Here is a 25,622-nt window from a genome sequence, read left to right on the forward strand (position 1 = left end):
GAATGGTTGGCCCAGAAATATCCCACGGTGTCCTTGGCAACGAGTGTCTCCAGGCAGCGGCGTGCATCAGGAGTGCGTCCTCCGACGTGGATCTCCGGAATGGGAGCGTGACGTCATTAGCTCCACGTGTAGGGAGACAGAAACAAGCGCGGCAGCACACAAAGTCCCACAATATACAGTCGCTAAAGCACTGGGACGTAACACTCCCACCCTTAAGACAATAAATAAATCATGTAAAATATATTCACGTGAACAGCAACAATTTATTTATTGTTAATGTGTGTAGGGCATCAGAAAAACGTTATCACGTCCCAGAATATTCTTAATGTCTGAATCATAGGCCTTAAAAAAAAGAAACTCCACCGCATGAGTTGCTGCTAGCTCAGATACAGTGTAATACAGAGTAGCTCATATACAGGGTATTACAGAGCACCTCATAAACAGAGTACTACAGAGTAGCTTATATACTGGGTACTACAGAGTAGCTCAGATACAGAGTACTACAGAGCAGCTCATAAACAGAGTCCTATATATCTGCTCATATACAGAGTACTACAGAGCAGCTCATATACAGAGTACTACAGAATAGCCCATATACAGGATACTACAAAGTAGCTCAGATACAGAGTACTGAGAAGCTCGGATACAGAGTAATACAGAGTAGCTTATATACAGGTTACTACAGAGTAGCCTAGATACAAGGTACTACAGAATAGCTCATTACATTACATTACATTCATTTGGCAGACGCTTTTATCCAAAGCGACGTACAAGAAGTGCATTTTCATGATCGTAGACAACTGCTGAACACGGGTTCAGTAAGGTACAGTTACTTATTTTGTACAGCTATTTCTAGCCGAGAACAATGAACACTATCCTGGTCTAACATCTGCAGAGCCAAACTAGGCAGAAGATTAAGCTAGAGTATTAGGACAAATACAATTTACCAAGAAGTGCAGGGATGGGGCAACATGTAACAAGTGACAGGAAAAAGGGTTTTTTTTTAAAAAATATATATATACATACACAGCATGGTGGTGATTATTCTAGGTATAGTCTGAAGAGATGAGTCTTCAGGCCACGGCGGAAGATGGATAGTGATACAGCTCAGATACATAGTACTACAAAGCAGCTCAGATACAAGAGTACTACAGATTATCTCAGATACAGAGTAATACACAGTAGCTCGTATACAGGGTACTACAGAGTAGCTCAGATACAGGGTACTACAGAGTATCTCAGATACAGAGCACAACAGAGTAGCTAAGCTACAGAGTACAACAGAGCAGCTCAGATACAGGGTTCTACAGAACAGCTCATATACACAGTACTGCAGAACAGCTCAGATACAGAGCACTACAGAACAGCTCATATACACAGTACTACAGAACAGCTCAGATACAGAGTACTACAGAGCAGCTCATATACAGGGTTCTACAGAACATCTCATATACACAGTACTGCAGAACAGCTCAGATACAGAGCACTATAGAACAGCTCAGATACAGAGCACTACAGAGCAGCTCAGATGTAGAGATACCTATACAGATAGGCAAAAATACACTACAGATAGTCAAAGTTGAAAGCACACAAGTACTTCCCTCAAATTCTGTGAAAGAAAGGAATTAAAATGACAAACAAATTAAAACATGAAGGTGTACTCTGAAAGGGTGAGTTTTCACTTGTTTGAGAAATGTATTTCCCTGACTGATAAGCCTTTCACACGTGCACTGCAACCCTGAACTTATCTAGACATTACCCAGAGGGGCTGTATGTGAGAACGCAAATGTCCGAATCAGTTGGACCAGGCATTAAACGGACTTTACCCTGCCAGCTCCCTCGTACAAAGTCCGTGTAATGTCCGATTGAGCATACATGGACTTTGTGTGAATAGAGCAGGTCATTGTTCGGAGAATTCACAGCGAGCGAGTGGGTTAGGGTTGATGACGTTTCTATCATGCAACTGGCGCGAAACCAGAAGAATACAAACATCCGAGGTATCTGTTTCGTACTCTTTTCTGCTTGCCTGTATATTGCTTTCCACTTTTCCGTTGATATTGTGGATACGTCCAAATACATGTAGTATTGATATCAACGCATTACGGTAGCCTCGTCCGCCATCTTCGATGTACTGTAAACAAAACACAGCGATTTCCGCAGCGTACTTTTTGCGTCATGTGCTGCCTCCTGCACACTCTACCCAGGCGCCACCCCTCGCCTAAACCAAACAGAGTATTTCCAGTAGGTGAGAACGTGTCAGACACGGACAATCTCCTGTTGTGTGCTACATGTGTGAAAGGGCAACTCCGGACGATGTCCGGACCTGATTCTCGGACCTCGGAGTTCATATGAGAAAACGGCTTGACTGAGGGAGATTGTTCTACCATTGGGGAATGAGGGCAGGGAAGAGCGAGAGCCACTAAGAGTCTCTGCTGGATACTTAGAGATGAAACAGCCAGCTGGTGTGAAGAACAGAGAGGTCTGGTTAGAGTACATGGTGTAATCACAGTCTGAAAATAGGAAGGGCAGTGACATTCACAGCTTGGTAAGCCAGTACGAGTTATTTTACAGTAATTAAATGCCACCAGAAGTCAGTGAAGGTTGTTCAAAAGTGGCATGGTATGTGTAAATCTAGAAAGCTTGAGGACCAGGTGGGCAGTAGCATTCTGGACCAGTTGCCATGGCACAGGCTTGTAAAACAGCCAGTAAGGTATTGCAGTAGTCCAGATGAGCATTTCAGCTCATCTGCCAAATCTTACTTATTCAAGCCCAAATTTATGGATGAGGTGTTGAAGAAGGAAGGTAAATTGATGTACCGAGGTACTGTTTCAGTTAGCCACATTTTCAATAGATGTAAATTACCTAAAGGTAGTAGGTGAAAGTGAAGACCTCTTCTTTTTTCCCCACCAGTTGGAATTGCATAACCACAAATCAATTTCGGACCTGCTGATTTGTTGTCCATGTGTCATATCTTCTCTCATGTAGTAATTTGCTTCTCCCTATATGTATTACTACTGATATAGGAAAGTGGGCTTATTCCTTCACTGAGGACAGAAGCCTCAGGCTGCATCCGTCACAGGAAATAATTCCAACCAACCAAAAGATTAAACATAATCTTTTGAAAAACAATCAGGTAATATCGACAACCTCTGTGGGCATTATATTGAAAATGGCCAAAATGGTCTTAATCTGTCACAGGACATAGTTCCAGCTCACAAAAAGTTTAAACATAATATTGAAAAATAATCTGGTAATACACACAAACAACCTCTGGAGGCCTAAAATGGACAAAATGGTCATCATGTCTCTTCCATAAACAACCGTTTGACAACCCAGATCTATTGAAAATGTGGTTTGTTGTCCTCAAATGACTTCTAAGCACAACCAATTACCTTCCCTCTTTGACCTCTCAGCCGCTATCTGTTGCAACCTCATCCATAAATGCAGGCTTGAAAAATTAAGGTTTGGCGGCCTAGCTGAAACTCCCTTCTGTTTCATAGTGGGACGTAATTGTATCTTCAATTTCAGTCACTCATAATTTACTAATTTATGAATGCAACAAGACAGAGCATGTAGGCTATCCCCTAGCCAGGCCAGCTGCAGCCTAACCCTCCCTCTCTTGCCTTCTGAGCAAAGAGTTTGTGCCGCTTTTAAAATGAGAAGTATTGAAATAAACACTGATTTTAATATTTCTAATTGTGAATAAATGCAAAATGTGAAATTAGTCTGCTCATATATAAAGCCTCTGAAGGCATGACATTGCTGTATTAGCTGCTTTGGAGATGGCTTTGATGGTTTGGAGGTTGATTCCACCTGTTTACTGTTTGACTGACCTACCAAAAAATAAAGAGATGAAGATTTAAATTAAGTTTATTCTTGCTGAAAATAATTATAATTTAAATTACATAATAGTTTGATATATGTATGGCATGTTTGATCTTTTGTTGCTTATTCCCTTTGGTAATCTTACATGTGGGTATAGAGAGATCAGTAAAAGTAGACTGAACAGGATTCCGAGTTGCCACACCCTAAAATGTGTCAAAATCCTACAGTACTTGCCTGGTATAACAGTGAGCTGTTCAGGGTTTGGTGATATAATTGCAAAGCATCTGTTGGTTCCCTGCCAGGAATGATTGTTTTCCATTTGTGCTTCTGTGAGACCCCTGAAGACCTGCTTCTGACAATCATGAATCATTAAGGCCTGCAGTAATGGAAATATCAACACTTGGACACTGGGCCATTCACGCCATGACCTGCATCTAAGAGAGCAGTTACCTTCTACCAATACCCTCCTCCTAAGAAACAGGTCACCTCCAACACCCTCCACCTGAGAAAGAGATCGCCAGCAACTTCCTCCACCTGAAAAAGAGATCACTGTCAAAACCTTTCACCTGAGAAATAGATCACCTCCAACACCCTCCACAGAACAAAGATCATCCTGCGACTGAACAAGAGGTCACCTTCAATACTCTGTGTGGGTATGAGTTGCTACAGAACCTCCTGCTGGAGATGGAGGGTTAGTGGGACAGACTGATACCAGTGCACATGACTGAGACCTGGTCTGATCCCTAACTGACCTCAGGTCAGCTGGTAATGCGTTTCTGATGGGTCATACACAGGACGAACTGAAAAGAAACAAAAAGAAAAATATAGCTGCGTGGCAGCAATGGACCGGGTTCCACTGAATGACAAGGAATGGGGAAAACGGATCGTAAAGGCTAAATTGTTTGATTAGTTAAAATGTGTCGTTGGAATAAGTTTTTTAATCTTCAACCCCTTAAGGTAAATAGTAAAAAAAAAAAAAAAGGTAAGTGGAAACAAGCCACTTGAGGCGAGTATGAAAGAAACACTCTTTAATGGTAAGTATGCAAAAAATAAAGTGAATCCTATCTTTCACTCAATTTAAGGTTACTGAACGCAATATACCTTTAAGTTCAAGGTACCCTTTAGCTCAAAGCTTAGTATGTATTCATACAATAATTGAATTCAACAAGTTTACCTATTAAGCTGTCCAATATTATTTAAAACACTATAATAATATATAGTGTTATAAAATACAATATATTATATTTCAATAATAATTTTCTATTAGCGTCAAAACGTTATACTGCTAAGTTTCAATATTGATATAATCCATGCAGGAATGACTAGCCTACCACAATATAAAACAGCTTAATTTAACAACAGTGAAATTACAACCGTGTTCACCTTAAATGCAATACAATACAATTGCAAACACTTTGTGGGCTCACACACAAGATAAAAAAACTAGCCACCAATAATAAAGAATAAAACAACCCCCGTTGCAGGCCTGATCGAAATGTGCTTACTGTGAACAATGCAGATATTCTCCCTTGTTGCTAGAGGTGCTTCCGTGCTTTTCCGGTCACACGGAGCGCTGCCGGGTTTCCCGGTGCCAGAGGTGCTACTATGCTATTCCTGGTAGCATAGATCCCTATCTGGATAAACGGTCAGTGTCTGTGCTAAATTTTTTAAAATCGATTGCCTAATTTTAACGAAATGACTTGTCCTTATCACCCTTGATGGAGAGAATACCCAAGAGTACACATGTGCGATGGCGATGGAATCAGGTAAAGCGTTCATGAGAAGATGAGTTTTAAAGCATTTTATTAGTATTGGCTTCCCGCCAAAATTTCAAATGCCTGTAGTTTCCTTGTTTTTTGAGATATCTACAATGGTACATGGTACAACATAGTACTGGCCTCTTCATGCCCAGGCCGTTTCAAGTTCCTAGATTACTGTTGTAATTCGTTACGTTAAAAATTGTGTGAGTTGTGGCATGACAAATTTAGCACTTTATGCTAATGCACATCCATATTTCAAAGTAATATTTCTCATGAACCGGAAGTTGGATCGTCTCACACAGGTGTGTACTCTTGGGAATTCTCTCCATCAAGGCTGATAAGGACAAATTGTTTCGTTAAAAATTGTGTGATATATGGCGTGACAAAGTTAGCACTTCATGCTAATGCACATTCATATTTCAAAGTAATGTTTCTCATGAACCGGAAGTTGGATCGTCTCACGCACGGGTATGTAAATTGTCCAAAATCCTGAAATCTATGCCGCATGGACTCTTTTCTCCTTCCTTCGCCTAGTATTTACCCAGCTTGGACATGTTCGTAGGGCCCCGCATTGCTGTTTGCAGCTATATTTAGGGGCCAAGCGCCGGAGGTGCAGGGAACTTATTGTAATCGTTAGTATTATTATTATACTTTCTGCAATGCGAGTCTATAGCAGCCCATAGAACTCATTGGTGGTTTTTTATGAAATTTGGCACATTGATAAAGGACCATGCAATGTATCCAGGTTTCGAATTTGTGGTCAATCCATCCATCTCTGTAGCGCCACCAACAGGCCAAACTTCAAGGTACATTTTTGCTTATAACTTTTGAACTGTTTGTCCTAGAGTTGTTTCCCCTGAATCCTTGGGTCATTCCGGTTCCAATGCACACATTGCCGTTAAAATGCGTTATAATGGATTTTCCACCATTTTGAATTTTAAGAAAAACCTACTTTTGCGAACTAGTCCTAGGGCGTTGATTTGATCACCACCAAATTCGGTATGTATGATCTACAGATAGTGCTGACCAAAAGTCCATTCACATAATTTTGATTGATCAAATGATATGGCCACTATGAGCCAATGAAAATTGAGGAGGGCGTGGCTTTTAACATAAAGGTGTGTAAATAGGCCTATTTCACATTTCCGAGTATGTAAACCGGATGTAGGGGTCTCTCATTTCCGGTTATCTTAACAGCCACCAAAACAATGGCAGCGACGAAGAGCTTTATTGTTTTGTAGCGTTCCCCTGTGTACCAGTTCGAAAAAGAATTTATTTTCCCTTTCACAGCTTTCCCACAGATTTACTCCAAAATAAGAAAAAAACTTGCTAGGTAGCATGCAAACTAACATAAACTAACTCATTCATTACGATAGCTAGCTAGTTAGGTACTGCTTTGTGAATAAGATTACACTCGATATTAAACTTTTCTCCTCGCATACATTTGAAAATGTCTGAGTCCCCTACCAACTCATGTTTTTTTTTATCATTCATTGAGAACTAACGCAGTTTCAGTCATGTGGTACTTGTTACTCAAGAATGTCATAAAATCAGTTAGCTAGCTATATTTTATGTTATGATTAGCAAATTACGTTTTAGCCAGCTAGCTTGTTAGCAAGCACGTATTTGGATATTCAATGTTGAAACTGCAGATGCACGTTTATTTTAGTTGTTAATTGTAATTACAAAATGTATTGACGGACATCGACAAGCCTACTTAAGATATATCAGCTGATTTAAGAATGTGTGGGTAGTTTTTATCAGCGATGGAAACAAACAGCTCGGTAGTGAACTGAACACCGGCATTACACAGGCGATTTGACAAGCAATATAAAATCTTTATTAGAACAAGTACAGCACAAACAACATATCACAAAATAGTAACGGTAGTACAAAACTTAGTTCAGAGATATTTCACTTCGGTATAACATAAGTAATTGTATGGAGCCTAACACATTGTACTTACATAGCGCCTCCCCTGCTGACCGTCAACGTTAACAGAATCGCTTTTCCACAGTTGTCAGGCTCCCTAATAATTCATTTTCGGGACAACCGAGAGAAACAGAGACGCTGTTAATGGACAGCAGATGTTGCTTCACGCTACGAAAACACAATGTAGTCGCCTCCAGAAAATAATTTATGTTATGTCGAAGTGAAATATCTCTTTAATCGGCTAACTTGCTGTGGTTAGCAAGCTAGCTATTTAGCTTTCTGGCGAACCATTACATTACATTACATTACAGGCATTTGGCAGACGCTCTTATCCAGAGCTACGTATAACAAAGTGTATAACCATAACCAGGAACAAGTATGACGAAAACCCTAGAGAGAAGTACCGGTCCAAGTGCAGGGAACAACCGCATAGTTCAACTTGGACCCTGAAGGTTAAACTGATTAACACTAGCACAACGAGAACGGCAACAACACAGTCTATGGAAAAAAAATACAAGCAGTAGTTAAGACAATTAATGCACCTAAGTCACCTACGAAACAGCTGCCTAGTTACAACCCTAAGCTTACAGTCATTTACAGGGGGGTAGGGAGGGATGGGGAGAGGTGCAGCCTGAAGAGGTGAGTCTTCAGTCGTCGTTTGAAATGGGTCAGTGTCTCACCTGTTCTGACCTCCACAGGGAGGCAATTCCACCATCGTGGGGCCAGAACAGACAGGAGACGTGTTCTGGAATTGCAGGTGCGAAGAGGGGGAGGTGCCAGGCGTCCTGAGGTAGCAGAACGGAGTGATCTGGCTGGCATGTAGGTTTTGAATATCTTGTGGAGGTATGCTGGGGCTGATCCCTTGACTGCCTGGTATGCTAGGACCAATGTTTTAAATTTGATGCGAGCTATAACAGGCAGCCAGTGGAGGGTAGTGAGCAGGGGAGTGACGTGGGAGTGTCTGGGGAGGTTGAAGACCAGACGAGCCGCAGCATTCTGAATGAGTTGCAGGGGTCTGGTGGCAGATGCCGGTAGTCCAGCCAGAAGAGAGTTGCAGTAGTCCAGGCAGGATAGAACCATTGCTTGGACCAGGAGCTGGGTTGAGTAGGTGGTGAGAAAGGGGCGGATACTCCGGATGTTATACAAGAAAAACTGCATGCCCAGCTTACTGCTGCGATGTTCTTGGAGAGGGACAGCCTGTTGTCCATCACCACTCCGAGATTCTTGGCACATGGTGATGATGTCACTAAGGTGTCCCCTAGGGAAATGGAAAAGTCGAGGAGGAGAGAGGATAGAGCAGGAATAAAGATTAGCTCCGTCTTTCCCGGGTTGAGCTTCAGGTGGTGATTGTCCATCCAGCTCTGGATGTCCCTCAGGCAAGCGGAGATGCGGGCAGGGACCTGTGTGTCCGATGGGGAGAAGGAGAGAAGGAGTTGCGTGTCGTCGGCATAAGAGTGATAGGACAAGCCATGGGCAGATATTACAGGGCCAAGGGATCTGGTGTATAAGGAGAAGAGAAGGGGACCGAGGACTGAGCCCTGGGGAACTCCGGTGGTGAGGGGATGGGGTGGTGATACCTTACCCGCCCAGGCAACCTGGAAGGAACGGTCAGAGAGGTAAGACTCAATCCAGTCAAGGACTGTGCCGCAGATCCCTGTTGCTGCCAGGGAGGACAGGAGGATAGAGAGCCAGAGCTAACGTTATACTTACCTTCATAACCGAATATAAACTTCTCAAAAAAGAATTTATAGCCCTTGTCTAGTTTAGACCGCTTAACATTCACTGGCAATGCTTCGACAATGCGGATAACATCGAACATAGTGAACTTTGGCAGACTGTGAGAACACGTCGCTGTTTAGGCTCAATTTTTCGCTGTCAGAAATGGACTTGCGTGCGTAGCAACGGTAACCGGAAACAAAGTATCCCTACATCCGGTTTTGGTCGCCATCTTGTGAAATAGGCCTATTCTGAACGGTTTGACCTAACACCACGAAACTTCGTAGGCATATCAGCAGACACAAAAGGGTGGCGCTAGAGAGCTCATTTTCTGTTTAGGCATAACCGCAAGGCCGATTGTTTCGAAACTTGGCATATTGGTATTGGGGCACTCCAGATGGACAGGGAGCAAATATGAAGCCGATAGACCATAAGGTGGCGCTATGATGAGCAAAAAGGTGTTTTTCTTAGATAATTTTGAACAAGCATATCTCCGGCACCATTTGACGTACAGTCATGAAATTTTGCACATATGTGCAACTCGTCAAGGGTAACAAGTTTCCAATAAGAACCCATAAGCCCCACCCATTGGATCTTCCGCAAATTCGACATTTTTGAAAAATTCTTCAAATGCTTTCTGCCATGGAAGTCTAGACTTTTTAATGTCCTTACACATTAACGACAGCAGATGGCGCCATTTATCTATAAAATGGTTGCTTTTCACATGTAGGTGGTTCAATGGTACTAGAAATCCCACTAGACTATTTTTTTAATCTTCATTTAATTTAAATAACGTGATTGTGTTTTATTTTCTTTTAAATGTGACAATTTCATGTAAAATATGTAAAACATATATCAGCATACCCTATTTTATTCATTGTTTCAAGTGGTTTAGAGTTCAGGGTGCGTCCGCTTTCAGTTTGTACCTTGTCCCTGTGTTCATGCGGGTTTCCTCTGCGTATTCTGGTTTTCTACCGCAGTCCAAACGCATGCAGGTAATGTAAATTGGACATGCTAATTTGCCCACAGGTGTAAGTGTAAGAGTGTGTGTCAATGTGTCTGTTCACCCTGTGATGGACTGGTGTCTTGATCAGGGGTTGTTCTGGTTGCTTGTCTGCCTAGTGCCCCTGTAGTGCTTGGCCCCTTCATTGCTGCTCGCAGCTATATTTAATTTTTGTTCTTGTGCTGACAGCTTGTGACTGTTTTGTGTAAATGTACTCTTTATGAAATGCATTTCTATGTGAAACAAACCCTTGTATGTATAGTCTTTGTTATTAGTGTTTAACAATCTCTGACCATTTCTGATACAAGCAAACACATTTCAGTACAATGTTTTAATTGTTTGTTACATTTCTGAAAACATGATATTGCAATCAAGAAATAACTTGTATATAATCTTAAAGATTTCTTGCTTTAAGGTATCAGTCACAACATTTTGTGCAAATCAAGCTATTGTAAGTGTGTATTGATGTTACTGAAGTTAGTATATAATACTATTATGTCTGTAAAGTAAAAGGAACGTATGAGAGGCCGTTTAGGCCATAAATCATACTACCTCTCACATACACCATTATACTCTCTCACAAACACCACGATACCCTCTCTCACACACCAGCATACTCTCTCACACACACCACTATATTCTCTTACACACACTGTCACACACTCTCACATACACCATTATACTCTACACACATCATTATACTCAGAACACACCAACATAGAGAATAGTAGTGTGTGTGAGAGATAATGATTGCATGTGTGAGAGACTATAGTAGTATATGGGAGAGAGTATGATTGTCAGTATGCGAGAGAATAGTAGTGTGTGTGAAAGAGTTTGATAGTCTGTGTGTGACAGAATACTTGTATGTGTGAGAGAGTTTGATTATCTGTGTGAAAGAGTTTGATTGTGTGTTTGAGAGAGAATAGTAGTGTAGCATATGTAGTGTTCAGATTTTGGCCTTAGAGAGGGAAACAGTGAATAAGAATGTGGCCTGGCCTCTCCGTCACCAGCATCAAAGCAAATGTGATTGTGGCCATTTATCCACTGATACCATAATCTAGGCAGACAATCTATGGGTCTCACCTCCGTAGAAGAGACAAACCAGATGACACAGGACACCATACCGGGGGTTGGAGACCCTGCATGCCTACATGCCTAACATTTCCCATTACTTTAAGTTTGAATGCAATCTTTAGGTAGGCCAGTCCTTGTCATAAATTAGTCTGACCCCCTTCCCTTCTCTCCTAAACATTAACTCAGCATAACCCAATCAGGGCAAACATGCTCAAACCATGCTGGGTAAGGTATTTAAGATGGCCACAGGAAAAAAGTTTGTGTTGCGTTTGGTTTTGGTGTCTGGAAGAAGAAATGTTTTCCTCTTTTTGTTTTGGTGGAGGATCCTTGGTTGTGTGTGTTTTTAGCTGGTTTCCTTTCATCCTGTGGCACTTATACTGGAAGTGGGTGATACTTTGGCAAGGTCTGGCTTATCCGTCTCTCTCTCTCTTTTCTCGTATTTCCTAGTAAATTGTTTAATGTTTTGCATAATATCTTCTGTTTTGTAATTTAGAAGTTGTGAGCCTGCATTTAATAAAGAATGTATGATTTAAATTTGTTAATCTAATTGACTGCTTCACATTGAATTCAATTATTTAATCTTAAAACCTGGTATAGAGCTTGTTTTGACTTGTTGGTTGATTCCACCAGTGCACTGTAGACTGACCTATCAATGAATTTGGCGATTTCATTGATAATTCCCATTTTAAATAATAATTATTAAATTAAATCACGTAAAATATATTTTACATGCTGGGTAAGTGAGGTGTTTTAACGGGTGATGCGCTTGTGCCGGACATCAAACAAAGGTGTTAACAGTTAAAACTGCTAGATTCAGAAAATTAAACATATTTAAATTAATCCTCACCTTGCTGACAGTAGTGTGTGTGAGAGAGATTGATAGTCTGTGTGTGAGAGAATACTAGTATGTGTGAGAGGGTTTAAATCAGTTCTTGATTGGCTTACAGCCTATTCACAGACAAAGCCTGCCCCTCTCAGCTGCACCTCCAGCATTCAAATTGACAGGGAGCATCTAAATCAAGCTGGCTTTAATAGCACAGCTAGTTTAGTTTAAATAACACTTTAAAATCAACTAATTTTGTTAATACAATAGAAATGCTATAGTGTCACTATGTGGCCAATTGGCACTAATTTGGGAGGTACCCTCTATTAGTCTGCCAACTCTCATGTCAATCAGAAAAAAATGTACATATTCATAATTAAGTGTTTATTTACTCTCACAGTTAACTATTGTCTGGACAAACAGTGATTTTAGGGAATTTTTCTATTTTGAAAAATCATTGAGCTCTATACTGTCATGCTGTGGTTTAATCACGTCAGTTCTTTAGGGAGGACCGCAGAATGGAGTTATCAATAGACACCAAGTTTTATTTGTTGTTAAACTGTTAAACTGATTTGTTTGGCCAAGTAGCCCTCTATGGATGGGCCATGTTTTGTAAAAAAAAAAAAAAGAAGACCAGGAGGCTTTTCCAATTAATAATGTTAGGACCAGTGGTGAGAAGTAGATGTTTGTTCCATGGGCATAATGAAGAATGTTTGACAGCAAGGGGACACATACAGAGAAATTCCTGATTTGTTTCCTTCAACGATCAATGATTACCTGAGTCAAAGTTTCTTTTTTGGGGCTGCAGTCAATAATATTCCATTCCCTACATGTAGAAATGCTTCAGTCTGAAGGTTTCACTGGACGACGGCCCACCTCTCATTCACATTTACCTCTTTTCCACCAACGCGAACCTAGTTCTGGTTCTGGGCTGGTGCTAGTGCCAGTTCGCAGTTGGTTCAACTTGAACTAAGAACCGGTTTGCTTTTCCATGGGCTAGAGAGCCACGTCATTACGTCACTGTATACGTCTCCACTTTCCCAGGAACATCGTTACCTATTAAAATGTATGTCCTGTAAAAATACAGATAATAAACTGTCTAAATGTAAAAACAACTTCAGACATATACATTTAGTTATATTATTACAGCCTTATTTAGTCTCTCCAGTTTTTTGCGATTCGGAATTTTCGGAATTCAACACAAAATCAAAATGCGGCATTTTCCCCAACGCTGCATAATTCATAAAAAATAATTTGCCATTTTACGAATTATGTAGCGTTGGGAAAAATGCGGCATTTTGTTGAAGTTGTGTTGAATTCCGAAAATTCCGAATCGCGAAAAACTGAAGGGACTATTATTTACCATATCAACTTTAAAACAAGCAACACGCTCGGAATTATCTCATCGTGACCCATCAAATCCAATGGCGCAGATGTTGCTTCATAATTTCTAACTGCTTTCCTTTCACGATAATCCTGCCCCCAGCCCGTGACGTAAGCGGTTCTTGGTTCTAGACCAGCCAAGAGTTGGTGTCACTTTGGAACCTGTTTTCCTGGCCGAGAGCCGCTTCTTTTGCTGTCAAAACGGAAGAACTGGTTCGCGATTAGGCACCAGCTCCGACCAGGCCCTTGAAATGCCTTGGAGGAAAAGGGACAATTGTGTTTTCATAACCAATCAAAAACAAGTAGTTATGATAGACCTGCTTAATGAGTGAAATATCAATAATTTATTGGTTCTTGGTGTGTATTTTACAAGAGCTCTGCTGCCTCCCTTCAGTCCTCATTTCATGGTAGTATTGCACCATTCAGCTTTTGATAGTGAGTGGGTTACAGCATCAGATGTAAAGGAAGCCAATTACATATAATTTGGTCTTGTGGCACTTCTTCAATCACTAGTTCTCTAGAGTCTGTGGAAGCCAAGCTACTTTAATTCTCACAGTCCACAAACTGCACAAAAGTTGCCCCCAAATCTTTAAGATTTCACTATTTTCCTTCCTCTTCTTCTGGTTGAGCTTCATCTCATGACCTTATGCATTATAAATGGTGAATAACACAGTTTAGCAGGCAAAATAACTAGCTCTGTTAGCAGTTTCTATCCTGCATCTCGGATGTTTTATGCCACTCTCTTGCCATCTATATGAACATGTGCCTCTGTGTCTGTGTAGCTACCTTTGCAGCTAGCTATTTCATAATTTGGATGCAATCCAATCAATCCACATACTGGTACCTAAGAAAAGGAGGCTCTGGCAAACTACACTGAACAAAAATATAAACGCAACTTTTATTTTTGCAGCCATTCTTAATGTGTTTAAATAATACTTAAAATGTGTGTTCTATGTGCACAAAGATCTTATTTCTCTTTATTTCAAATTTTGCCCACAAATTTGTTTATATCACTGTTAGCTAGCATTTCTCCTTTGTCAAGATAATCAATCTCCTGCACAGGTGTGGCATATCAAGATGCTGATTAAAAGCCATGAGCACAACACAGGTGTTCCTTATGATGGGGTCAATGAAAGACCACCCTAAAAAGTTTTTTGTTGTTCAACACCATGTCACAGATGCTTCAAGAGTTAAGAGATCATGCAATTGTTATGCTGACTGCAGGAATGTCCTGTAGAGCTGTTGCCAGAGTAATGGGTGTTCATTTCTCCACCATAAGTCGCCTCCAGCGTCGTTTCAGAGATTTTGGAAGTTCGCTCAACAGGCCTCACAACCGCAGACCACCTGTAACAATGCCAGCCCAGGACCGCCACATCCGACTTCTTCACCTGCGGGATTGTCGGAGGCCAGCCACACGGACAGCTGATGAAACAGTTGGTTTACACAACTGTAGAATTTCTGCACAAACTGTCAGAAATCGCCTCAGGGAAGCTCATCTGCATGCTCGACATCCTCACTGGGGTCTTGATTTGTCTGCAGTTCAGCGTCACAATCGATATGAGTGGGCAAAAGCTCACCTTCGATGGCCACTTCTTCCATGTTCTCCCAGTTCTTCCATGGCCTGCATACTCACCAGATATGTCACCCATTGAGCATGTTTGGGATACTCTGGACTGGCGTATACGACAGCGTGTTCCAGTTCCCACCAATATCCAACAACTTCATACAGCTAATGAAGAGGAGTAGGATAATATTCCACCGGCTAAAATTAACAATTTGATCAATTCAATGCAAAGGAGATGTGTTGCATTGCATGAGGCAAATGGTGGTCACACAAGATACTGATCTGTATTCTGTTAATTTCATGGTATGTTCTTTTTTGGGGAATCTGTGACCCCAATCGCATGAAATCAATAGATACCCGCTTAATGAATCTATTTCAGTTGACTGATTTATGTTCATTACCTTTGAACTCAATAAAATCTTAAAAATTGATAAGTGCTGCCAGGGCTATCTTTAGGGGGCGGCAACTGGTGTGGCCGCACCAGGCCCCGCCCTTCACAGGGCCCCGTGGTGAGCAATTTATTTATTTTATTGTTATTATAATTTTTATATATAAAATAATATATGTAAAAATATATGTATGTTTCTGACACAGGGAATACATAGCTTAAATGGCGTTTTTGAAAGTTGACGTAATGACGTTATAGGAAGTAGCGATCCCTATGCTGCTCACGTGCAGACAGTCTGCATGTGCAACCCATAGCTAATCCTGAATGAGTGGTAAAATGGCAAGCAACAGCAGAGATCGAGAAAAATTTAGAAAGTATGAGTCGGGAGCGAAAAAAAGAATCAAGAAAAAGAAAAGAGAAGAAATAAATGCCAGCTTGAAAGGTTCTTTGGATCGATTCGTAAAGAAAAACGTGGTGGAAGAAGACTATGACAACGAGGAAGAGGAAAACGGCGCTGAAGTCATCTTAGCTGAGGAGGGGGGTGCTGATTTCAGCTTAACTGAGGGGGCTAGTGCTGCTGACGAGGACAAACATGCTAACACAGACCCAAACCCAAACCGTGAGTCAAGTGCACCCAAAGGAGCTGACCTATTTCCTACAGTTAACAACATTTATGACCCTGCTAATTGGCCAACAATTCTGGACAGCAAGACCATAGACCTGTTAATCGAAAGAGGGCCTACTAAAATTTTAAGCAAAAATGATCTTTTCCCCCAAAATCACGAAAACAGGCATTTCTCGGATGAACTATATAGTGGGAGAATGCCAAAGTGAAAGAAAGAAATTGGCTGGTGTACTCAAATAAATCTGATGCAGTATTTTGTTTCTGCTGCAAACTGTATGGCTCAAAAACAGCAACTACATTAGCAAATGGTGGCAGTAATAACCGGAGACATTTAGCTCAAAAACTGCAACTTCACGAGTCAGCCAATGATCACATTATAAATGTGAAACAATGGCTCGAGGCAAAAACATGACTATGTGGAGATAAAACAATTGACCAGTAGTCACAACGTGAAATAGGCAGGGAGAGGGTACATTGGCAGGCAGTACTGACATCCATTCTAGCCTCCGTACAATATTTGGCAGAGCATAATGCCGCATTTCGTGGAAAAAATGCTAAACTTTATAAACCCAACAAAGGTAACTTTTTGGGGTTAATTGAAATAATCACAAAATTTGATCCCACAATGCAAGAATATGTTAGGTGCATCAAAAACAAAGAAGTCCATGACCATTATTTGAGGCCTTCTATTCAAAATGAAATAATTTTGATGATGGCATCTAATGTCAAAAATTATTAACGATGCCAAAACCGCAAAATATTTCTCTGTAATCCTTTACTGTATGCCCAACATGAGTCACCAAGAACAGATGTCTCTTGTGCTTCGTTTTGTAAACATAACAGCCAAAGAAGTAAGCATTAAGGAGCATTTCATAGACTTTATAGCGACTAAGTCCTTGTCCAGTTTGGTCATATCAGATTCTCTCCTAGCTGCGCTGGAGGGTGTCGGCCTCAATATAGCTGACTGCCACGGGCAAGGGTACGACAATGGAGCTAATATGAAGGGACATAACCAGGGGGTTCAAGCACGCATCCTTTGACTCAACCCCTGTGCTTTTTTCACGCCTTTTGGCTGTCACAATCTTAATTTGGTATTGGGAGATATGGCAAAGTGTTTTCCTAAAGCCATGACATTTTTTTGGGTGGTTCAACAAATTTAGACCATATTTGCAGCTTCAACAAAACGATGGCAGATACTAAAGGCGAGCGCCCCTTCTCACACCCCAAAACCGCTATCTGACACACGATGGGAGTATCGGATAGAGAGCGTCAAAGCAGTTCGCTATCAGATGAGCAACATAAGGGATGCATTGATTGAAGTAGCTGATAGTTGTGACGACCCCAAAATTAAGAGTGAAGCAGAGTCCCTAGTAAACTACGAATTACAAACTTTGAGTTCATTTTTGCAATGGTTATTTGGTACAACATATTATTTGCTGTGAACTCTGTCAGTAAGAGTCTACAATCTAAAGACATGCAGCTTGATGTCTCCCTCTCACTTATTAAAGGAATAATTGACTTCTTGCAAAAATACAGACAAGCAGGATTTGCAACTGCAAAAGTAACTGCAACCGAGATTGCATCTGAATTGGACGTTGAGCCAAAATTCAAAGAACAGTGCGTGAAACGAAAGAGAGTCATTGAAATTTCCCCCGAGAACATTTCTGAAACTGAATATTTTATTTTAATCCTGGATAAAGCCCTCATGTCACTAACCTCGAGATTTGAACAAATGCATGGTTTTGCAGCTAAGTTTGGGTTTTTATTTGATGTCACCAAATTGGGAGATATGATGGAAAATGATATGAAAAGGCTATGAACGTTTTGTCTGATGGTAGAATCTCAGGACATTAATGGCCTTGACCTGTTCTCAGAGCTCCGAGTACTGCGAGAGATGATCGCCCAGGTAACTAACAACACTGCACTTCAAGCCCTTCAATTTCTGAAATCAACAACTGAGGGCTCATTCCCAAACAGTGAAGTCACATATCAGATTTTATTGACTATCCAAGTGACAGTGGCTTCACGAGAACAAAGCTTTTCTAAACTAAAATTAATAAGAATTTATGTGGACAACTCTGTCTCAGGAGAGGCTATGTGGACTCGCAATGCTCTCTATCAAGAAGGACATTGCTTCAACACTTGACTATATGGAGTTAATTGCTGAGTTTGCCGCAAGGAAGGCCAGAAAAATTGCACTGTAGACTCAGTGACTGGTGAGTTATTGATTCAATGGGCAGAGTAATGGCATATTAATTATTCAATCGGTTGGCTATGGCTGGTTTGTGTGTGATCTTGTCTGAGTCTGTAAAACTTTAGCTCAGCTATTATTATCATCCGAATAAAATGAACCATTATGTGTCTGTGCTGCTGAGTTGTTCCACTGGCTGTTTAGGCCCACTATGCAAAATAGACATGTGCTTTTTATGCAAATCACGAGGACATTCGTTATCTTATTTCCATGTCGTGATGACTGCATGTGTTCACTGAAAGACTAAACAAAAAAATAAATAATGCTATTTTGTGAATAGTTTACTCTTGTGATCAAAACATTGATATGAGACTGTTCTGTAGTAGTGTTACTGTGACCAACAAAATAACAAAACATTGGGGTTGGCTATGATAGTTAACAGCTGGGCCCCGCGTGGGTTACTCGCACCATGCCCCGCCCACCACTTGAGACGGCCCTGACTGTTGCATTTACATTTTTGTTCAGTATAGTAGTAAGTTACTTTATAAAATTAGTTAAGTACATTACATCAGTTCAGCAGTGATTATTATCCAGAGCAACTTGCAATATAGGAGAAATATGAGTGCATTCACTTGATTAATATAAACAATGGTTCCAGACTTGGCTATCAATATTTCCAGACAAGTGGTAAATATTTTATTTATTTATTTTTTATTTACCCAGTGTAGGTTCATTGAGCACGGATGCACTTTTGCAGGAATGCCCTGCTTCACACTCATACACATTCACACACCTGGGAGCTGCCCAGTACAATCACAATCCTCAATTGTTGGCCACTGAACATTTTTTTTAGCCAATTAAATTGGGATGATTAGGTGGCAAGATACAACATCCCTTATGCATTACTGCAGTAAACTATGTTAACCAAGAACCAAAGTACAAATTCTAAATACATACAGATTACATCCACTAGTTTGCAAGGTAGATAAGTTAAAAACAGTGAAACTGGGGTAGCTCAGTAGCTCCTCTGGAATGTGACTTCTTATATACTTTATTTGCAATATTTTGTACCTTTTGTCGATATCAAGCTTTAATATTGCAGCTATTTACTTTAGTTAATTTATTTTCCAATCGAGGACAATATATGATGGCAGGTCGAGGGAAATTCTATACTTCTAAAGTAGGCCGCAACAAGCCTCGGCTATCTCCTGAGCCAGAACTACAACAGCAGCTGGATGCGAATGAGACTCTGTTGCTGAACATGAGGCAGATGATGGACGAAATGCGCTCTGACATTATCAGCAAATTTGATTCCATCATCTCGGAGGCTGTCAAAAGAGGGATAACTGGCTCTGGAGCCTTTTGAGAGCAAAATTGTCTCACATGGCGAGACTATTGCGGACCTCGAGCGCTTGGCTAACAACCATGATAGCAAGCTAACCGACCTTCAAACTAATGTTAGCACGCTAACCACCCTGGTCGATGCCCTTCCGAAGAAATGTGAGAACCTGGAGGGACATTCAAGATGGAATAATGTTCGTCTGGTGGGCTTGCCTGAGGGTACAGAGGGCCCTCGCCCACCAAGTTAACAGCCAAACTCCTACAAGACCTACTCGGACTTGACGATAAACCTGTATTGGACCGGGCCCATCGTACCCTACGCACCAGTCCCAAAGTTGGGGAACCCCTCCGTCCGCTTGTCATTTGAGTAAACCCATTTCAAGTTCGGAACCAAATCCTGCGCTGAGCTGGGGAAGCCTCTCCTCTTTTCTACATGGGTAGGAGGATCTCAATTTTCCCCGACTTCACCCCGACAATGGCTAGGAAACGGGCCGCCTTTGCTAAAGTGGAGAAGGAGCTCCACTCCCGCCCGAACATTAAGTTTGGACTTCTCTACCCTGCAACGCAACGCATCACCTTACCCGGTGGACAAACTCACAGGTTTGAAGATCCGGCATTGGCATCGGACTTTGTTGAGAAAAATGTTCCTTTACTGTTTAATAAGGTTTTTTATATGCACTTTTGATGTTTTACTGTGTATATCTGGCCCAGTTATAAGCACACTTAATACTGTGCACTTTTATCGAGTTCATAACTTGTCACATTTCCTTAGGGAACGCCAAAGTAGTTGTAGGTAGGCTGATATTAGAGCTACTAAGAGGCGTGACAGTTTGTTTATATTATTGTGGGGAGGGTTGCACGCATCCCGTTTGCACGCATCCCGTCTGCCAGAGTCTGTGTGGGTGGGTGGGGGTATATATATATATCTCATAAAAAACACGTTTTCAACGTACAAAAATGCCAAGTTACTCAAAAGTATTGATATCAAAATGACGCCAAGTTACGGTACTACAAACAACATAGGCTATCTTGCCTCACCGAAATGACATAAGATGTATTTCAAAGCAATGCTACCCAATATTTCCTCAATTCTTTCAAGTCACTTGGCCCTGTGTTTTGAAATCTTACCATTTTACAATATCATGCAAACTTTGTGTCAGATCAAAGAGTCAATATGTTTTTAGCAGAATGGGCATGTAGGTGAAGGTTGACATGATCACAGAGTACAGTGCGAAGTAAATGGAGTGACCATGAGCGAGCTTATATTCCTTATCGAACGGTATATATAGGCTAACAGTCGCTATAAAGCGCCAGCTGTTAAAGTGGAGGGTTAAGTGTGAAATCTATTGCACTGCAAGGTTTTTTTCATGTTCAGTACTAGTAGTTATAATTATGAGTGAATCATGTTTTTAAATGTAATGTTTTAATGGGGAGTTGCAGAACGTACATACGTAGTAATTGTTTGTATGTGGCTAGATAGAGAACAGGGCGAGGTAACATGAATGTAGAAACGTGGCGTTTGCTGATAAGAAGGTTTTGTATAGTAGCCAAGTGAAGAAATGTAGTTAGTAGAAATGGCACAGCTGTGAACTGGTGTAACTTTTTAATAAAAGGAATACATTTGCCGTCATGAAATGCATATGGGTGGCCATGAGTGAGTTTTGGTAAAGCAAATATAAGCGTAAGAGAACGTTAGTGTAAAAGAAGAAATTATTTGCCTGAGGACGAGGCGGGATTCAATCGTTCAACCGGAGGTTTACCAGTCTGTCACTTTGTTAGGGCAGCACCATGACATGGCTATGCAATGCGTGAAATATCATTAGCAAACCTGTCCGTGGTTTTAAAGAAGAACACAGGCGAGTTGGCACAGAAGAGCTCCCGTTGAATCCATATGGCTTTGCAATATTGTAGCCGGTTAACAATTGAACGTGCAGACGGTACGTCATAATACAGTTCGGGGAACGGCTGGTAGATATGGTGCAAAAGCAATAATTGAGAAGTAGTAGATAATTATTAGTGAGGGTAAAAGCAGGTTAAAGAAACGCGTTCCTAGCTGGGCTTGAATCTCGGACCCTGTGTTCCCAAGACTGTAACCTTACCCACTAGGCCACAGGCAGACTAGCTGTTTGTACTGAAAATGTTTCAGAGTAAAAAGGTATGGGTATTTTGCGTGTGTATGCGTGTTTTTCATTGGGTCGTGTAGGTGAAGATTTGGCGGGTGTCGGTAAAATGTCCAATGGGGAGACATGTTATTAGTGGGATAGGCGGCAGGAAAAATAAGAATGAGAAGAAGAATGAGAAGAAGAAGACGAAAGAGAAGAAGAAGGAGAAAACGCAAAATCCTCTTAGTTTGGGGCTTTATTGTGTGGACATGTGAAGTTGTTTATGAAATCTGTCTGTTGAAATGGGGTCAGAATGTACAGAATTTAATGTTTTTAAGGGCTGAGTGTCTGTGGCTGTTGCGGTTATTTCTGTGGGGAACCCTGAAAAGTGCCAAAGTCTCGGTGCTGTATAGGTATGGGGCATGCCCCCGCCAAGGCGTAACTTGGCGGGATGGCATACCTGCCATCCCAATATATATATATATATATATGTGTGTGTGTGTGTGTGTGTGTTTCTGTGGGGTTTTTTTCTTTCTCTTTCCATCAGTCAGGTATCTGTTTTGAGTGCTGCTGCAGACCATCACTCTTGTTCTTATATAACACTCCCAATTCCTAGCTATGATCCAACCTAATTTAACAGTTTTAGCAGTATTGTCTAATGGGGGAGACATTAAATTCACCAGTTTAATTGTAAAGGGCTGAATAACCCTATAAAATGTAGCAATGTATTACATCATCTCCACCACCTCGGTGCCCATATAATCTTTTTACAAGAGACTCATCTTAAAGATCATTTAAAATTGAAGAGGGGATGAGTAGGTCAGACTTACCATTCCTCATTTCTGGGTAAATCAAGAGGTGCGGCTATTCTGCTACATAAATCTGTTCCCTTTGTACATTCAAATGTTATTTCTGATCCTAATGGTAGATTCATTATAGTTACTGGCCAGATTCATAATACTCGCGTGGTTTTGGCTAATGTTTATGCTCCCAATTGTGATGACGATGCCTTTTTTAAACGTCTTTTCTTAACACTCCCTGATATGTCTTCACACTACTTAATATTAGGAGGAGACTTTAACTGCTGGCTTAATCCTCAGTTGGATCGTTCTTCCTCCAATGTCTGCCTTCGAAGTCTGCCAAGGTAATCCAGTCCTTCATGAAGGAGTTTGCTGTTTCTGACGCCTGTTCATCATTGACTTTTTCCTGGTTGATAACAGACTACTTCTGTCTGTGTCTGCATGTAAATATGACGCTATTGTTATCACGCTCCAATTACTATCTATTTTAAAAACTTCACTAGTACATGTGCGCCATGGCGTCTTAATACATGCTTACTTTCAAATGAGGATTTTGTTAACTTTGTTTCACAGCAAATTGATTTTTTGTGAGTTTAAACAAAACACCTGGTGTGTCCGTTTCAGTGCTGTGGGAGACTTTGAAGGCTTATATCAGGGGGGAGATAATCTCCTACACAGGATATGACAAAAAACTTAGAAAAGAAAAACTAATTTGGCACAACACATATCTCAACTTGATAACATGTATGCTACCTCCCGATCCCCAGAGATATATAAGGAGCGTCTCTCCTTACAGGCAGAGTTTGATGTTCTTATGACACATTGTACTACCGTACTTCTGCTCCAAACAAGATCCAAGTTTTATGAACATGGTGACAAGGCCAGCAAGCTACTAGCACACCAGTTACGTCAGATATCATCATCCCATCAAATCCCCCAGATCCAAACAAATTCAGGTAAAACTTCTGAAATGACTGCCTTTGGAAATTAATAATGCATTTAAGGAATTTTATATGTCTCTTTACTCATCTGATCAAGTTTCTATTCCTCCAAATTTTGATAGTTTCTTTGATCAATTGGATATTCCCTCCATTGAACAGTCTGTTGCAGAGGAACTAGAGAAGCCAATCACTATTGCGGAACTCAATGCAGCCGTGTTGTCTCTATAAAGTGGAAAATGTCAAGGACCAGATGGCTATCCTTCTGAGTTTTATAAAATTTTTTGGCACAAGCTAGCCCCTTTATTAATGGACATATTTAATTAATCATTCTATTTTGGTTGCCTTCCCCAAACTCTTACTCAAGCCTCCATTTCCCTCCTCGTGAAAAAAGGCAAAGATTCCTTAGCCTGCACCTCCTACCGCTCAATAAGTTTGTTGAACGTTGACTTTAAATTGTTATCAAAGCTATAGGCGCTACGCCTGAAATCCATTCTCCTATCTATTGTCTCTTCGGACCAAACAGGGTTTATTCGAAACAGGCATTCCTTCTCCAACATTAGATGTCTGTTCAATACAATCTAAAATGTCTCAACCTCTAATACCCATGAGTCTTAGAGTGGAGTGGAATTACCTTTCTTTTACTTTAGAGAAATTTGGTTTTGGGAAAAGTTTTATTTCTTGGATTAAGCTGCTCTATTCTACTCCGCAAGCCTCAGTCAGGACAAATAATATTCAATCTGAGTATTTTCACCTTTACCGCTCTACAAGACAGGGTTGTCCTTTAAGTCCATTATTAGTTGCAATCGCCATTGAACCCCTTTCGATAGTGCTTCGATCTAACCCCCATATTACAGGTATACTTACAAATGGTAAAGAGTTGAAGGTCTCCCTTTATGCAGATGACCTCCTTTTGTACGTTTCCAATCTGCATGTCTCTGTCCCTGCTGCCCTCGCCACCCTTCAATCATTTGGTAAAATATCTGAATACAAATTGAACTTAAAGAAAAGTGAGATATTTCCTATTAACACAGCTGCTAAGAATTATCCTCTACACAACCTACCATTTAAAATTGCCCAACATAGCTTTACATATGTTGGAGTCCATGTTACACACAAATTTGAAGACCTTTACAAGGCTAACTTTGCCCCCTTGTTGACCTGAATCCGAGAACACTGTGAATGCTGGTCTGTGCTCAATCTATCTTTAGTTGCACGAGTAAATTCTGTTGAATTTGAATATTCTTGCATGGTTCTCCTACTTGTTCCAATGCATACCAAGTTTCCTCCCTCAGTCCTTCTTCCGTAAAGTAGATAGCCTGATCTTGGAGTTTATCTGGAATAAGAAGGTTCCTAGGAGACAGTGTTTTCTTAATTTGGTCAGATCTTGGTATCAATACGTTTAAACACTTATACTTAGACGTAGACGTATATTGATGTTTTTGCATCCTTTCAGCAACTCTCAGACAGATTTTCACCTCCCAGACAATATTTTTTCAGATATTTACAGGTCTGTAGCTTCGCCCATAACACATTCCCCATGTTTCCCAACCTACATAATGATTCAATGTTAGATGGTTTCCTGACACTAATCCCAACTCTGAAAGAGTTTCATATATCTACAACCAAATGAATCTTTTACGTCCAGAGTTATTCAACTCTATAAAGACCCTGTAAACACCTCACAGCTAGACCAATGAGGGTTTGTAGCTGGAGGGGAAGGTATCGCGTGTTCTCCCTTGGCTGGTGTGATTCAAAACCGAGATGTTAGTTATTTTTCCTCTGTTCGTAAGAACAGGGCACAATTATAATTAAGAATGCACTGGTTCCGTTGCCACGGGTTAGATATGAAGGCGCTGCTTCATATCCCGCTTAAAACTGGCCTGAAACGGATCAGTAGCATTCAGGTTACTCTCCGTTCGTAAACGGGGCTATGCTGTCATCAGAGATATATCCGATCTGTCGCCGGACTGTCAATATTCCAATGGGAGCATCAGAATATTCACAAATGCGCGGAACAACACATCAAATATATCAATGACCACAGCAAGAAAGCGTAACAGTTACTATGTTTTACTCTCGTATTAAATCTGACTCCATTTTATATGAAAATTTAAAATTTGGTTTTAACTATACGTGGAACTTGGGAGTGGTTAC

At 40.8% G+C, this 25,622-nt stretch overlaps 1 protein-coding gene across 2 annotated transcripts in view; it reads left to right on the forward strand.

Annotated features, from left to right (window-relative positions):
- The window catches only part of LOC118220668 (pro-neuregulin-3, membrane-bound isoform-like), a 275,492-nt gene that overhangs the window by 111,730 nt on the left and 138,140 nt on the right, over nucleotides 1-25,622 (forward strand). The window lies entirely within an intron of this gene.

This window comes from Anguilla anguilla, chromosome 2 (genome assembly GCF_013347855.1).
Source record: "Anguilla anguilla isolate fAngAng1 chromosome 2, fAngAng1.pri, whole genome shotgun sequence".
NCBI classification, from domain to species: domain Eukaryota; kingdom Metazoa; phylum Chordata; class Actinopteri; order Anguilliformes; family Anguillidae; genus Anguilla; species Anguilla anguilla.